Source organism: Choloepus didactylus (genome assembly GCF_015220235.1).
Source record: "Choloepus didactylus isolate mChoDid1 chromosome 26 unlocalized genomic scaffold, mChoDid1.pri SUPER_26_unloc1, whole genome shotgun sequence".
In the NCBI taxonomy this organism is placed as follows: Eukaryota; Metazoa; Chordata; class Mammalia; order Pilosa; family Megalonychidae; genus Choloepus; species Choloepus didactylus.
In genome coordinates, this window is record NW_023637614.1 from 1,565,340 (window position 1) to 1,583,431 (window position 18,092).

An 18,092-nucleotide genomic window follows, 5' to 3' on the forward strand; every position below is an offset into this window, starting at 1 on the left:
GAGGAGATGGAGAACCCAAACCCAAACACCCAAATCAAAAGATCAGAAGAGACACAGTACTTGGCACAATTAATCAAAGACCTAAAAACAAACAGTGAAAGCATGGCACAGGATATAAAGAACATAAAGAAGACCGTAGAAGAGCATAAAGAAGAAATTGCAAGAGTAAACAAAAAAATAGAAGATCTTATGGAAATAAATTTTTGGTCAAATTAAAAAGACTGGATGCTCATAGTACAAGATTAGAGGAAGTTGATCAATGACTCAGTGTCCTCGATGACCACAGAATGGAAAATGAAAGAACAAAAGAAGGACTGGAGAATAAAATTAAAATAAGACTCATTGGTGTCCCAGAAAGGAAAGAGAAGGCTAAAGGTCTAGAAAGAGTATTCAAAGAAATTGTTGGGGAAAACTTCCCAAACCTACACAATATAAATATGCAAAGCATTAATGACCAGTGAACTCCAAATAGAATAAATCCAAATATACCGACTCCAAGACATATTCTGATAAGACTCTCAAATACTGAAGAGAAGGAGCAAGTTCTGAAAGCAGCAAGGAAAAGCAATTCACCACATATAAAGGAAACAGCATAAGACTAAGTAGTGACTACTCAGCAGCCACCATGGAGGTGAGAAGGCAGTGTCACAACATATTTAAAATTCTGAGAGAGAAAAATTTCCAACCAAGAATACTTTATGCAGCAAAACTCTCCTTCACATTTGAGGGAGAGCTTAAATTTTTCACAGACAAACAAATGCTGAGGGATTTTGCTAATAAAAGACCTGCCCTACTTCAGATACTAAAGGTAAGCTTACCAACAGAGAAACAAAGAAAGGAGAGAGATATATAGAAAAATTTAACAGACATATATAGATCATAACATCCCAAATAACCATGGCACACATTCTTCTCTAATGATCACAGATCTTTCTCCAGAATAGACCATATGCTGAGACATAAAACAAGCCTCAATAAATTTAGAAAAACAAAACAATTGAATATATTCAAAGCACATTCTCTGTCCACAATGGAATACAAACAGAAGTCAATAATTTTTTATTTGTAACCCCACTATTTACTTCCTAGAAGATATAAAATACATAAACTCTAATGAAAAATCAGTGGTTTTGGACTCAATGTAAAATTTGTAATTTTTGACAAGAACTACATAAATTGGGGGAATGGAGGAGTATAGTAACAATAGTTTACATGTCCTATTGAAGTTAAGTTGGTATCAAAGAAAAACAAGATTGTTATAGATTTAAGAGGTTAAACTTAAGCCCCACAGTACACACAAAGAAATTATCAGAGAATATGACCATAGAGATGAAAAATAGAGTATGGGTTATGAGAAGTGGGGGAAGGGGAATGGGGAGTTAAGAAATGAGTGTAGGGTTGTTGTTTGGGGTGAAAAGAAATTTCTAGTAATGGATGATGGGAAGGTGATAGCTTTACAACATTCTAAATGTGATTAATCCCAGTAATAGAATGCTAGGGAGGGGTTCAAATCAGAAGAATTAGGCTGTATATATGTTTCCACAATTGAAAAAAAAATAAAATAAAAAGTCTAAATAAGCAATGACAAGTAAATACCAAGGATGATCCTGGATGGGATCTGAAGATGGAGGAGAGGATACTCAAAGGGACACAGTTGGGGCATAAGAAAAAGAAAAGGAAGTATAGAATGTAAGCTTTGTATCAATGTTGAGTTTCTTGAACTTCTTAGCTGCACTTAATGGGATTGCATAAAAGAATGTTCTTGTTATTGAGAATTGTATATGTGAATTATATTTGTTCAAGGATGTGTGCAGCTTGCTCTTATATGTTCAGAAGACAGAGAAATTAATGATAGATGATAGGGAGGGAGGTAGTGAGGGAGGGAAAGGAAGAAATGGTGGTGTGATAGGATGTTAAAGTTGGTGGATTGGGGTATCAGGGGAGAGGGGTTGAGGTATTCTGGGGTTCTGTGTATGGGTTTTGTATTGTTTTTGCAACTGTTACTGTAAGTTAGAATTTATTTCAAAATAAAATTAAAAAAAGAAAACAAGGGATGGGAAAAAACAGCTTAAACTGGCCTTCTACTTCCACCAGGCTCCTGGCAAGGACAGGCTGATAATTAAAGGCCCCATATATTTTTACCCTGGTGTGGGAACTGTGGGCTGAGAAGTGCCACCTGCTGGGTGGCAAATGAAAATTACTGAGTGTAAGTGTAGAGGCCTAATGGGAAAGTCTGACAAACTTCTGGATCTCATCCTCAGGGAAACTTGATACTGACTACACAAAATTCCTGAGACCTAGGCCTGTCTGAACTGTGAAAATCTGAGTGGGGTCAATCATATCTGGATAGAGCCCCCTTACAAAAATAAGTTCCATATAGACAGGGCAAGAACCAAAACACAAGAGCTGAAAAATTCTGATCAGTAAAATAAAAACTATGCTAGAAGTCCAGAATAAGTTGAACTGAACAGAAAAGAGTTGATAGAGAATAAAACAAGTCATGAAAACAGTAGTTAAAAGAGTGAAAACAACCACAACAATAATTTAATCAAGGAAAACCAGATGCCTGGACAACAATGAATTAAAAGCTCAAAAGGAAAATTGAAGCTATGGCCCAGTCAAAGGGACAAACTAGCACTTCAAACAAGATGCAAGAGTTGAAACAACTAATAAAAGTTGTTTAAAAAGACCTGTTAAATCAATTAAAAAATCAAATCAATTACTTAAGGGAATATAAGGTGTTCTGCTTTGCTAAAGCCACTTGGGTGCAGAATATCAAAAATGTATTGGATTTTACACAGAGTGTTTATTAGCAAAAAAGTTTATTGTTCTAAGAGAAGAAAAGTGTTCAAACTAAGGCATCATCAAGAGGATATGTTCACTTAAGAAAGGCCAGTGACACCTGGAACACTCTGTCAACTGGGCAGGCATTTGGTTGATGTCTGCTTGCTCTCTGCACCTGGGTTCTAGCTTCAAAATTGATTTCTCCAACACTTCTCTGTCTGTCGTTCATTCTTTGCTTCTCTCTCTCAGCTCCTGTGCCTCCCTGATTGTTCTTTCAGGGTGTTTCTCTCTAAGCATCTGGGGGTCCTCTCTTAGCTTCTCTGGAGCAAACACTGGGTTTCGTCTCTTATCTTAGCATCTCCAAATATCATTCTGTCTGCATCTCCCAGTGACTGGCAATGTGTCAACTCTAACCTCTCTTAAGGACTCCAGTAATGAACAGAGAAAGAAAACTGAAACTCACAAAGAGACAACAAATATCATGGTAGAATCAATTAAACACTGCATTGAGTTGCTGCATAATGTAAGACCAGTGTAATGTGGAGAAGCAAGCATATGGAAATATAAGTACTATTAATACCATCGATGCAGTATTTCAACATTGTCCCTTGGAACCTGTGATCAGCCCAATGTCTTCTTAGACTGTCTTACCTTCAGAAATTGTTCAGTTGTGTAAGACAAAGAAGAGTCCATTTCCCTACCAGGTGGACCTGTCTTAGCTACCCTAGGGCATCATCTCAGTTCAACACCAAATAGTATGGGCAGTGGACACTCACCACCTAGCAGCAGTCTAATGTCTCAAGGCCATGCCAACTTGTCTCCAAATACAGTCCCAGGGTTCTTTCATTCTAACAGTGAAGATGAATACTATGATGCCCTTGAATTCCATCAAAGTGGCTCATCCCAAAAGCACTTAATATATTCCTCTGGATCTGCCTCTGTTTTGATACATAGCAACTCAGAAAGTAATCTAAAGCATCCAAATAACAATGGGACAGTGGTGCTGACCTCTTCAGTTTACATCATGACAGAGATGGGAAAGGAAAGGTAGGGTCCGGGGAAGAGCACAAGAGCATCACTTTTCACAAGTTAGGCTTGGCATAGATCTTACTAACGTAGTTCTTCCAATATTTATTCTTGAATGATCTTTTAGAGATGTATCCAGATATTTTGCATATCCAGGCCTGTTTGTGAACATTGGAGACCACAACAATCCCAGGGATCAAATTGATTAGGTTGTGCAATGGTACCTCTCACACTTTCATGCAGAAATAAAATAATCAGTTGCCAAAAAGCCATCCAACTGTATTGTGGTCAAAATCTTTTGGTGTCATTGGACATTAGCAAACAACACTAAAGAGAACACAGAACCAGTTTTTGAAGCACCAGTTCCCTGGATTTCCAAAAAGAGTGTGACATTCATGGCTTATCTGGCTTCCCATGATCTACCCATTTCAGTCTTTTATGCTAAGTGCCTTAGCAAAAATATACAACTCAATGCCCACATATTGACCAAATCAAAATTCCTTGGGATGTCAATTGGCATGCACAGAATACGGCAGGGCTGTGTCTCATGTCAAGTCTATGATAAATATAACATTCTCACATTTCCCAATCATTTCTGGCACTGTTCTTAAATCCATCTGACCAACACTGTGACCAAGAGTCATTCCATCTCCTTTCTAAGATGTGCCTAACAAGTGTTTCTTATTATTAATTTGGGAGCACAATTTTTTTCCTGCTTACAGTGATGTCTTATGACCACTGTGATGTCATCTGCCATGCTCTGTACTATGAAGGAATTATGAATAAAGACACCTGTATGGAGATAGTAAAAGTATCATAGCTTAGTGGATGTGCCAATGGCTACATTCTTGTAGCAGGTATGTTCTCTGTCAGTTCTGTGGGCTCAGTATAATGCATCAGTTCTTCTGTGATGTTCAGTCACTGCTAAAACTTTCATGCTCTTTGGGAAGTATTTTAGAAGATATATTTATTATTCTTAGCTTTTCTTTTATTTTTGTTTTTTAAGAGCTGTTTCTTAGGTTCATATATTTTCCACTTTTCAAAGAAATGCATCTACAAAGGGCAGAATACATTTTTCAACTTGCCTGCCCACCACACCATAACAATATACCACTTTTCTGGGATTATTACATAAATTTAGCAAAAATCTCAAATATTTATCATCAATGAAATTGCCATCTGTGATTTACACTGTTACCTCCTCCTCAAAATCCTCTCATCTATAGCTGAGAAACAAAGACATGCAGATAGCACAAGGAAATGCAATAGCTGGGAAAACATGCAAAATAGTTTCTTGATTTTGATACTTAGTATTTAATTCAAATGAATGAATTTTCCAAATAAAAAGCTTTTTCTCTTCTTATATTACCAATCCACAGAATGTAACAATGTATCTAACATTCTACCAATACATGCAGCCACATGGATAGACCATGAAGACATAATATTGAGTGAAAAAAGCCAGACACAAAAGGACAAATATTGTATGAACTCACTGATTTTAAACAATTAGAATACAAAAACTCATAGAGTCAAAATATAGAATATATCACAGAGGAATTTGGGATTGGATAAACTTCATACAACACTCATGAACATGTGGAATAGCTGAGATCAGCAAAATCTGTAAATTCTTGTGGCCAGGAGGCCCATGCCCCTCCCTGCCAGGCACAATCCCAAGGGAGGAGGGGCCATCCATGCTGGGAACCAGAAGGGAGAGAAAAAGCTGAAACCATAGATAAACTGAGAGCAGACACCAGAAAATCTGGGAGCAGTCAGCCCAGTGGAGAGGAGATAGAGCTAGCAAAACAGAAAAAAATATAGAAAACAAAATAAAATAGAGACTTTTTGGAGCCAGGTGAACATAATACAGAGAAGGTCAGGGATCAAACAGAATCAGACATGTTATGCAAATCCAGGGAGGGAGAGCCCTTGTCTGAAAAGCCAGCTTCTCTGCTTTCTTTATTGCTCCTTAATCACCCTCAACTCCTGGTCTTTTAGCATTTCAATAGACCATTAGATCTGTAAAGACTGTAAATACTCCATACTAGGACCTTCGTTTTATTTATTTTATTTTTTTCTCTTTTTCTAAAACAGTTACTCTAGGAAGCTCACTACACAAAGCCTCAAAGACTTGCAATTTGGGCCCAGGCAAGAGTAGAGCTAAGATAGTTATGAGAGACAAAGCAATAAGGCTAAACGCAGAGAAAATTTGCTTACCACAACTTCCCAGCCCTTTTGGGAACTCAGATCCCAGAGTTTGGAATTTGTAAACTAGTTTCAGCCAGCCACATCCAAGTCTGGGTTAGGATCATCCAGGGAACTAAAGGCTCCCCATCTCCTTACACAGGTGGAGGAATTGTGGGCTGGTGAGCACCACCTGCTGGACAGCATAGGACAAGCACAGAGTCTAAAGGCCTCACAGGAGGGCCTCATTATCAAGGAAACTCCATACCCTCCTCCCAAAACCTGGGCCTCCCTGGACTAGGAAAATTTGACTGGGGCTGACAATATCTGAGGAGATCACCACACATAAAGGCTACATAGAGGCAGGGCAAGAAACAGAAAAACAAGAGGTGAAGAACTCTGATCAACTAAACAGAATCTAAGTGAAACATCTAGAATAATCTTAACTAAACACCTAAGGTTAGAGAACAAAACCAACCAAGAAAATCCTAGATAAAAGAGTGAAAAGAAGCTCCAGAATAAATTAATCAAGAAGGTCAGATGCCTAGACAGCTTAAGTTAATGAGACTTACAAGGAGACACAAAGATACAGATCAGCCAAAAGAACAAACTAATAGATAAACTGAGATACAGGAGTTGAAAATATTACTAAATCAATTCAATGAGCTGAAAGAAGAACTAATTGGAGATATTCAAACAAGTATAAATCAATGCAAAAATCAAGTCAATGAACTGATGAAAGACATAGCAAAAGAGATGAAGGATGCAGGAAAGACACTAGATGACTTTAAGGAAGAATTTATAAACTTGAAAAAACAAATGACAGAACTTATGGGAATGAAGGGCATAATGGAGGAGATGAAAAAGACAATGGGGAGATACAACAGTAGAAGATAATAAAATATTTTCAGAAAAACAGACACAGAGAGTTCATGAATATGAGAATGGCACTACAGGAAATACTAAAGGTAGTGCTATAGGCTGATAGGGAAAGATAGGAGAAAGGCTTGGAGAAGAGTGTAGAAATGAAGATTATCAGGAAGGGTGAAAAGAGAGATAGGAAAAAATAAGACATGACATACAAAATACAAAAGACAAAATGATAGAAGAAAGTACTGCCCTTACAATAATAACACTAAAAGTTAATGGACTAAACTCCCCAATGAAAAGACAAAGACTGGCAGAATGGAATAAAAAACAGGACTCATCTATACACTTTCTACAAGAAACTCACCTTAGAATTAAGGACAAAAATAGGCTGAAAGTGAAAGGTTGGAAAAAGATTTCATGCAAACAGCAACCAGAAAAAAGTGGGAGTAGCTATATTAATATCAAACAAAGTAGACTTGAAAGTAAAACAATTAAAAGAGTCAAAGAAGAACACTATATATTAATAAAAAGGTCAATTCATCAAGAAAACATAACAATCATAAACATTTACACACCAAGCCAGACATCCCCAGAATTCATGAGGGAGACACTGAGAAAACTAAACGGAGAAGTAGATAACACCACAATGACATTAGGAGACTTCAATACACCACTCTCATCAATGGATAGAACATCTAGACAGAGGATCAACAAGGAAACAGGGATGTTGGATTATAAGATAAATGAAATAAACTTGATGGACATTTATGGAATAATACACCTGACAACAGCAGATTACACATTCTTCTCAAGAGCTCATGGAACATTTTCTAAGATAGACTACATGCTGGATCACAAAACAAGCCTTAACAAATTAAAAAATATTAGTATTACAGAAAACACTATATCAGATCATAAAAGAATGAAGTTGGAAATAAATAACAGGCAGAAGATTGAAAAAACCACAAATATATGGAGACTAAACAACACACTCAGAAAACCAGTGGGTAAAGGAAGAAATTAGAAGAGAAATTAGTAAATACCTCAAGGTAAATGACAATGAAAACACAATATATCAAAACTTAAGGGATGCAGCAAAGGCAGTGCTGAGAGGGAAATTTATTGCCTTAAATGCCTGTATTAAAAGAGAAGAGAGAGAAAAAATTGAAGAATTAGCTGTACATCTGGAAGAACTAGAGAAAGAATAGCAAGTAAACCCCTAAGCAAACAGAAGGAAAGAAATAACAGAGATCAGATCAGAAATAAATGAAACTGAGAACAGGAAAACAATAGAGAGAATCAACAAAACCAAAAGCTGGTTCTTCAAGAAAATCAACAAAATTGATGGACTTCTAGCTAGGCTACCCCAAAAAAAAGAAAAAAGAAAAAAGAGAGAGAGAGAGCAGATGCAAATAAATAATAAATGCAATCAGAAATGGGAAAGGAAACATAACTACTGACCCTGCAGAAATAAAGGAGATAGTGAGAAGATACTATAAGCACCAATATGCTAATAAACTGGACAACTTACATAAAATGGACAACTTCCTAGAAAAGCATAAACAACCAACATTGACCTGGGAAGAAATGGAGAAACTCAATAAACCAATCACAAGTAAAGAGATTGAGTCAGTCATCCAAAAGCTCCCAAAAAAGAAAAGCCCATGACCAGATGGCTTCACATGTGAATTACACCAAGCATTCAAGAAAGAATTAATACCAATTCTACTCAAACTCTTCAAAAAAAATTGAAGAGGAGGGAAAACTACCCAACTCATTCTATGAAGCCAACATCAACCTTATACCAAAATCAGGCAAAGGTACTACAAAAAATAAAATTATAGACCAATCTCTTTAATGAATATAGATGCAAAATCCAAAATACTCACAAATCAAATCCAGCAGCATATTAAAGGAATTATACACCATGACAAAGTGGGGTTTATTCCAGGTATACAAAGCTGGTTCAACATAAGAAAACCAGTTAATGCAATATACCACATCAATAAATCAAAGCAAAAGAACCACGTGATCATCTCAATTTAGAAAAGGCATTTGACAACATCCTTTCTTGATGAAACACTTCAAAAGATAGGAATAGAAAGGAATTTTCTTAACATGATAAAGGCAATATATGAAAGACCCACAGTTAACATTGTGCTCAAAGGGGAAATATTGAAAACTTTCCCTCTATGATCTGGAACAAGACAGGGATACCCACATCACCATTGTTATTCAGCATTGTGCTGGAAGTTCTAGCTAGAGCAATCAGGCAAGAAAAGAAATAAAAGACATCCAAATTGGAGAGGAAGAAATAAATGTTTCACTGTTTGCAGATGACATGATTCTACATTTATGTAATCCAGAAAAGTCTACATCAAATCTTTTAGAGCTAATCAGTGAATACAGCAAAGTGGCAGGCTACAAGGTCAACATGCAAAAATCTATACTGTTCTTATACATAAGTAATGTGCAACAAAAGGAAGAAATTTAAGAAAATCAACTTACAATAGCAACCAAAGAATCAAGTATTTAGGAATAAACTTAATGAAGGCCATAAAAGACCTATACAAAGAAAATTACAAGAAACTGCTAAAAGAAATTGAACAGAAGTTAAAAAAATGGAAGAACATACCATGTCCTTGGATTGGAAAATTAAATATAATTAAGATGTCCACTCTACCTAAACTGATTTATAGATTCAGTGCAATACCAATTAAAATCCCAGCAATTTACTTTGCAGAAACAGAAAAACCAATAACCAGATTTATTTGGAAGGACAAGGTGCCCAAAATAGCCAAAAAAATATCTTGAGAAAGAGGAATGAAATGAGAGGTCTCCCACTACCTGACTTTGAATCATATTACAAAGCTACAGTGCTCAAAACAGCATGGTACTGGCATAAGAACAGAGATACTGAACAATGGAATTGAATTAAGTTTTCAGAAAAAGACTCTTATATACATGAACAATAGATCTTTGATAAGCCAGTCAAGCTAAATCAACTGGGACAGAGCAACCTCTTCAATAAATGGTGTTTGGAGACATGGATATCCATTTCCAAAGGAGTGAAGGAGTCCTACCTCACACCCTATACAAAAATTAACTCTAATTGGATCAAAGACCTAATCATAAGTGCTAAGACCATAAGACTCTTAGAAGAAAACATAGGGCACTACCTTAAAGATCTTGTGATAGGAGGTGGTTTCCTAAACCTTACATCCAAAGCATGAACAACCAAAGAACAAATAGACAAATGGGGTCTCCTCAAAAGCAAACATTTTTGCACATCAAAGGACTTTGTTAGAAAAGTAAAAAGGCAGCCTACACAATGAGAGACAATATTTGGAAACCATGTATCAGATAAGGGTTTAACATCCCAAATATATAAAGCAATCCTACAACTCAACAACAGAAAGACAAACAACACAATTAAAAATGGGTAAAAGATATGGACAGACACTTTTCCAAAGAAGAACTACAAATGGCTCAAAAATATATGAAAAATTGCTCAACTTCACTGGCTATTAGGGAAATGCAAATCAAAACCACAATGAGATACCATCTCACACCTACCAGAATAGCCATTATCCAAGAAACAGAGAATGACAAGTTATGGGGAGAATGTGGAGAATGAGGCACACCTATTCACTGCTAGCAGGAATGTAGAATGGTGCAACTGCTCTGGAAGATGGTGTGGATGTTCCTCAGGAAGCTAACTATAGATTTGTCACATGACCCAGCTATTCCATTGCTAGGTATATACTCAAAGGAAATGAAAGCAAAGACACAAATGGACATTTGTAAACCAATGCTTATTGCAGCATTATTCATGATTGCCAAGAGATGGAAGCAGCCCAAATGTCCATCAACAGATGAGTGGATAAACACACTGTGGTATATATGCATGATGGAATATTATGCAGCTGAAAGACAGAAGAAAGACATGGAACATATAACATAGATGACCCTTGAGGACATTATGTTGAGTGAAGTTAGCCAGAAACAAAATGACAAACACTCTATGGTCTCACTAATATGAAATAACACTAATAAGCAAACTTTGAGAATTAAAAGCTGATAACACAGATTACCAGGAGATAGAAAGAGGGCAGAGATCCAGCATTTGATGCTGAAGGACTGCAGAAATGTTCAGCAGGAGTTATTGTATAGATCCAGAAATAGGTAGCATAATACTGAGCAATTGTAGCACAATATTGTAAGTACATGGAACAAAGATGTCTGTGAGTAAAGCTGAAATAGGTGGGATAGGGGAATGTATGACACTGGAGGTAAAGATAGATGAAGACTGGGACTGTATAACTTGGCAAAAACTGGAGTGGCCAATGACTGTTGCTAAATGTGCAAATATAAAAATGTTCTCACATGTGGGAGAACAAACAAACATCAACCATCCAGAGTGTTGAAAAAAGGGATGGTATTTGGGAAAAAAACATAAGGAAATTGGAGTGTATGGTCAACAGTAACATTCCAATATGTTTCCAATTAAATGTAACAAAGGCAGTACACTAAATTAAATGTGTATGAGAGGGAGCTATAAGGGAGGGCATGGGATTCTTGGAAGTGATATTGTTTTTTTGTCCTTAATATTATACTGTATTGTATGATATTTTTATTTTTTTAATATCTTTTTTGTTATTCACAAAAATAAAACACACACTTTTTCATAATAACCAATATGTTCAAGTGCTGACTGTGGTGATAAATGTACAACTATGTGATGATGCCATGAACAACTGATTATACACTGTAGATGGTTGTATGTTATGTGAATATATCTCTATAAGATTGTAGGAAAAATACAAATAGAGGTAAAAGTGCTGGAGTAAACATGGAGATAGGGATATACCTATTTACTGTTGATGAGGCAGAATCATGTAGCCTTTCTGGAGGTCACTGTGGTGGCTCCACACAAAGCTGAATATGTGGGGCCATGGTTTCCTGTGCCCTCATTGAGGGGTGTGTATTTGGAGGATCGAGGAGTGGAGACATTGGTGGACTTTTCCACACTGGTGTTCATGGAGGCAGCATTCATGATTTGCAATGGTTGGAGGTGGCCTAAGGGTACACTGACTGAGGAACAGATTGGTGAACTGTTGTGTATGCATACAATGGAATATTGAGCAGCTACAAGAAGGAGTGAAGCTGTGAGACACACAACAAGGTGAATGGATCCTGTAGACAGCATGTTGAGTGAGGTACACCAGAAACCAAGGCAAACAATATAATGCCTCATCAATATGGACTAACTACAATGTGTAAACCCAGAATTAAATCTTAGTGCAAAGCCTAACAGGGAAATGATTATTGTAATGGTTCCTAGATTGTAAGCTCTTCAAGCAGTCAAATCTATTCTTGAATTGTAATGGCTATCTCCAAACTCAGAGATGTTGATCCCTTAATGTAAAACCTAATTGGTCTCTAGAACATTTGGGTGTCTGTTTCACACCTGAAACTCTGAGCTAGAGCTCAGCACATATGAATATCAGTATATACACATACAGCAACTGTTAAAAAAATAAAAGCTGAAACAGAAAAAATATATAGAATATAAGAACCCAGGGTAGGGCATGGAATAGAAGATGGAAGTTAAGTCTAATGTGTTCATAGTTCTTATTTGGAAAGAAGAAAATGTTTTGGTAATGGATGATTGTTATGGTAGCAGAATATTGTGAATGCAATTAGGGACACTGAATATATGTATGAATATGATTAAAAGGGGAAATATTAGATTATACATATGGTTACAGAATACGTTTTTTAAATCTCATGGAACTACACTAGACAGTGAACCCTAAGTTAAACCATGGATTTTAATGTACAATTATTAAAAATGTAATAAATATTTCATACCAAAGCAAGGTTTTGGTTGTGTGGTGGTATATGGGAATCCTGTATTTATGCAGCATTTCTTCTGTAAACCCACATTTCTAATTTTAAAAAAGTAAAAAAAAATATCTTCTTTTTTATGCCTAGTAAATTAGTGGCTTTGTAATATTTTATTTAAAGCTATCTTTCTTTTATTGATTTGTGAATATCTTACCTCAGAGGTCCAGGAACACACCATGAAGCACAACTTTCAGATGTTAGGCCACATGTTGGGCACAAAATACTGCATAAAAGTCACAGTGACCAGACTGAGGAAAAGAGGGTTTATTTACACCAGATGGAGAACAGGGAAAGTTTTTGCTAATCAGTCTCTATGATAATTATAAGAATAATATGTCATGACAAATTGCTCTCATTATATATGGTAAGTTGAGAAAGAATTTATTATGGCCAGATATACAGAAACAGAAATATTATAAGGTCACATTTCCTTTTGCCTCCACATTTTGTGTTTCTAAATTATGTTTTACATAAGTTTATTTACATAAATTTCTTCTAGACCTAAGTGTGGTTCTTTTAATTTTACCTGTAACTTTATTTCTAAGTTTACATTTATTCTACTAGCATTGATTTTATTTCTTCTCAATTTAAATTGTTATAATTTAGTTCTGAATTTTCTCTGTCCATCCTCTAACTGCTCTATTTCTTGCTCTCTTCCTTTTCTTCTTTACATTTCTTTTCTTTCATTATTAAAAATGGTATGTCTTCCAGATTTTGCATCATTAGGCATATTTTCTTTACTTTCTGTTTACTTTCATTTCTACTCATGACTCTTTACCTCCAGGATTCTTTTTTGCTTCTCTCATCCTTCTGGCAGAATTGGAAATGGAGTATAACAGCACAATCTAGATTTGGAACAATGACCTTGATGGCAATGTTGGTGATTTTTGCTTGTTTTTCTAATTGCTTCACTTGGCTATAGTCCATCATTCTTTCCTCATAGAAACCCTGTAAGACATCTAATAACATCTCCATTATTTCATTTAAAAATTTGAGGCTCATAAAGAATAAAAAGCATCTACTAGTTATACACTTGGTAACTGACGTGTAATTTTGACTGGGATGCTGTTATGTTTGCTAAAGAGACATTTGGTATAATCCTCACATCATCAGATCATCAGATGGGTCTCCTTTTGTTGGTTATTTCATACCTTTTAATAATACTTGTATATGATTATAAAACAACAATAATCTGAACCCTGTGACAAACACTTAATATTTGTTTCATTTATTGATAAACAAAATTCAGTGATTTCCCATGATTAACACACAGCAACAAAAAGGATGATATATTTATCTGAGCAATAATTTTAATAAATCTAAAAGGCAAAATGCACAATGAAAGATGCAATTTTAAAGGATATATAGAGTATATAGGGGTCAACCTCTAATAGAACACCGATAAAATTGTAGATGTTTCAGAAATCTTTCATGCTCTCCTGGCTTCTGGTAAGCTTTAACCCACTTTCTATCTCTGTGCTTTTCTTATTGTAGATATTTCATATAAATAGAATCATACAATCTTAGTTCTTTTGTTTCTGGATTATTTCACTCAACATAATGTTTCAACTTATACTGTTAAGTCATCAAAATGAATTTATGATGCATTGTACAACACAACATGGATTAACCTCAAAAAGTCCATATAATTTGAAGAAAAAATAATTAGTTTATAATGATATGGCAATAAAGCATATTACTGATCATAAATATTTGCCATAGAAATAATCCAAATGACAGAGTAAGAACAGATTATTTTTATTTTAAAAACACTAAACATCTGTTTATATAACATGTATAATCAATCACATTGTGTTTATATAACTAAAATGTTTATATTGGATTCATTTCTACAGAGAAAAGTGGGAGTTGCTTTGCATTTTTTCACTTCTTTTATCAAATGAATCATTCCATAAACATGGAAAGACACATTTTATATCTTAACACAGGTTGTGTGAAAACTCACATGTAAATAGGCTCTTCCAATATTCTATGACTCAATGTGATGCCAAACCAAATCAGTGTGGTTTTAATTCAATATGACTACAACATTTTAGGCAGAGGAAATTTAGACACAGAATGAGACAGACCAGAAGAGAAATGTCCATGTGACATAGGAAGAGACAGAGTCATTGGATACTGGTAATCCACAAGTCTACAGTTTTCAGAGAAAGTATAATCCTGCAAATATTTTCGTTTTGTTGTTCCAGCTTCCAAAAATGTGAGGAAATAAATTCTTGTTGATTAAGCCAATTAATCAGTAGTACTTTTATACAGCATTCCTGACAAGACCACTTCCCTCTTCCCTTTTGAACTACTGCTAGAATACGGCAATTTTTTATTCTAACTTTGATGTCTCATAAGTGCTTAATAACAAACACACATCATTTTAGACCATATATTGAATATGTGATATTTCCTAGACTTTTTCTAGGAAAGCAGTTTTCCCTTACTCAGACCACAAATTTTAGTGATTATAGTATTTATTTGTGGAGTCTTCATTTGTATCTCTATAAAATGTCAGTATTTTCCCAATTTGTGTTATTGATTTATCCTTTTTAATTTTCTGACACTTTGTGCTATGTATCCGTATTGACTCTGGATTACTAATTGCTCATATTGTTTTGGAAGATACCTTTCTGTCTAAGGTGCATTCTGATGCATGCAATAATTTCACTGGGAGGACACTTTCACTGGGGTACATTTATATATGTTGGATGCAGAACTATCTGGGAACTATTAGATTTTTGCATAAGATAGATTTTTTTTGTGATTTCAATGATCCTTGTTAGTCACATTTTTTTGGTCTGACTTCCTTGAATCATTTAAGAGAGCATATACCATGAATCCTATGAGGCAAGCATGGATTTCAAAGTTGTAGGAAAGAAATTTATCCCTTGCAAGTTTCTGTCAGAGTGTATTCTTCAGTATTGCTAATTATACTGTTTGATATAGTTTTTCTGTTAGTTGAGTTACAAGTGATTATCTTATAAGGTTGACCCTCCCTTTTCATGGATTATTTATCACTTTCTCCATACATGTTTTCCTGTAAAACTTGTATAACACTCTTTAGGTTTCCTCACTCCTAAAGTAAATACATGCAATGTGTTGGTCTAAATAATAGGGATTATTGGGGCACAGTTTTGTAGCAAGGAGAAGTCCAAAATCAAGTTGTCATTATGGCAATGCTTTCTCCAAGAAGACATCAGTGTTCTGAGGCTGGCTGCCAGTGATCCCCGGTGCTTGGCTTCTCTGTTACATCACGATGTACATGTTGGCATCTCCTGGATTCTCCCTTTTCTTATCATTTTCACCTTTTAGCTGTTCCCTCTGGCTTTTTATCTCTCAGTTTTATTCCCAAGGTGACCTTCAGTAATAGGATTAAATCCCACCCTGATTCAGCTGATTGACACCTGAACTGAAGTAACCTCATCAAAAGGTAATATTTATTAACGTTTGCACCCACAGGAATGGAAGATATCCAAGAATAGGTTTTCTGGGAGTATACAGCCAAAAACCTCCACAAGGAGCTTATAACAAAAGGAAATGTGCTTCTACTATATACAATATTAAAATGTTTATCATATGATAGTGGGACTTCTATTAATAAAACTACAAAATCTGATGAAGATAGGTAAATTGTATCATATATTTTAGAAGGAATATGAATTTTACTAATTTGTATTTTAGGCACTGTTGAAATTGATGTCAAATATGGAAGTTTCATGGATATTGCCATCATGTGATCCTATGATGCTGAATTTCATCTACAACATGAATTAAGAAGTAACAACCCTGTAATAGCATAAAGGGACTTTTATGAGAGCATTCATGTCTCATGGGAGGAAGTCAACTTATCAACATTAACAGGAGTTTAGAAGAACTTGATTCCAACCCTCATGTATGACTTTGAGGGGTTCAAGACTTTGGTGGAGGAAATAAATTCAGAGGTGCTATAAATAGCAAAAGAAATGGAAGCAAAGGGTGAAGATGTCCCTGAATTGCTACAATCTCATAATAACACTTCAGTGAATGAGGGGTTGTGTCATATGGACTAGCAAAGAAGTTAGTTTCCTTTTTTCATTTTTTATTGTGAAATACAACATATATACATAAAAGTGATAACTTTCAAAGTGTGATTTAATAAGTAGCTATAGAGCAATTTTCAAAGAATTTTATTGGTTACAGTTCCAAAATTACAAGTATTTCCTCATTGTGAAATATAGCATAAATTCACAAAAATGATAACTTTCAAAGTGTGTTGTTACAAGTAGGTATAAGGGAAATTTCAAAAAAGTTATGTTTTAGTACCATACTTTCAGTTATTTCCTTATTATATTCATGTTGAAAAGGGGTGTTGACATTTTGGGAAATGTGGGATGCATCATGTTCATGTTCTTGAAGAGGTTATAGCCTCTGTGTTTTTGGAATAATCTGACAAAGGAACACTCTGGAGTATTTAAGTTTCTGAAAAATAAACTTAGTATGTATAATTTTATGGAGTCTGAAATAGGGACCAAGGTATCCTTTTGGGTTTTGATGACTACTGTTGGTTTGAACTTGTCACACTGTGGTCACTTGGCATATGTAGCTGAAACTTACATAAGAGTAACATCCAAGAGAGCCTTTCAACCCTATTTGAAATATCTTAGCCATTGAAATCTTGTTTTGTTGAATTTATTTCCCCCTTTTAGTCAAAGAGGCATTCTCTATCACTCAATGGGATCAATGTGTCATGTTCCTAGGGAGAATCACTCAGTTGGGAGTCCTGTTCCACTTTGGGGGGAGGGTGATGAATTTAATTACACAGATGGGTTTAGAGAGTGAAAGGCTACATCTCAGCACAAAAGAAGTTCTCTGGAGTTGACTCCTAGGCATAGTTATAGGTGGGCTTATCATCCCCTTTACATCCATAAGTTTCACAAGAGGAAGCCTCAAGTTTGAGGGCTTGACTTAAGTCAAGGGGACTTCTTAAGTAGGGGACTTATAATTTCACATAATGTATGTTCTGTCTGATATAAATAAATAATGTCTGACATTATCATCACTGAGTTGTACAATCACTCTCCATTTTAAACAATTCTCATGACCCAAAATAAGCCAAAGCAATTATCATCCCTTATGTATTTAGCCCTAGTATTTACTCTCATTAACATATCTGAACATATTAGGTTATCATTACCCTTTCACTAGCTTTTTTATTTTTATACTCTTTCACTATATTCTACATTCTATACCCTTTATATACCCTTTCATTATATTCTACATTATAAACACTGAATTTACATTGTTCAGAGAGTTCATAGGTGTGATAA

General features: G+C 35.3%; 1 pseudogene; it reads left to right on the forward strand.

The window, feature by feature from the left end:
• Nucleotides 1-3,223: 3,223 nt before the first annotated feature.
• Nucleotides 3,224-4,421, forward strand: LOC119525709 (annotated as a pseudogene).
• Nucleotides 4,422-18,092: the final 13,671 nt, after the last annotated feature.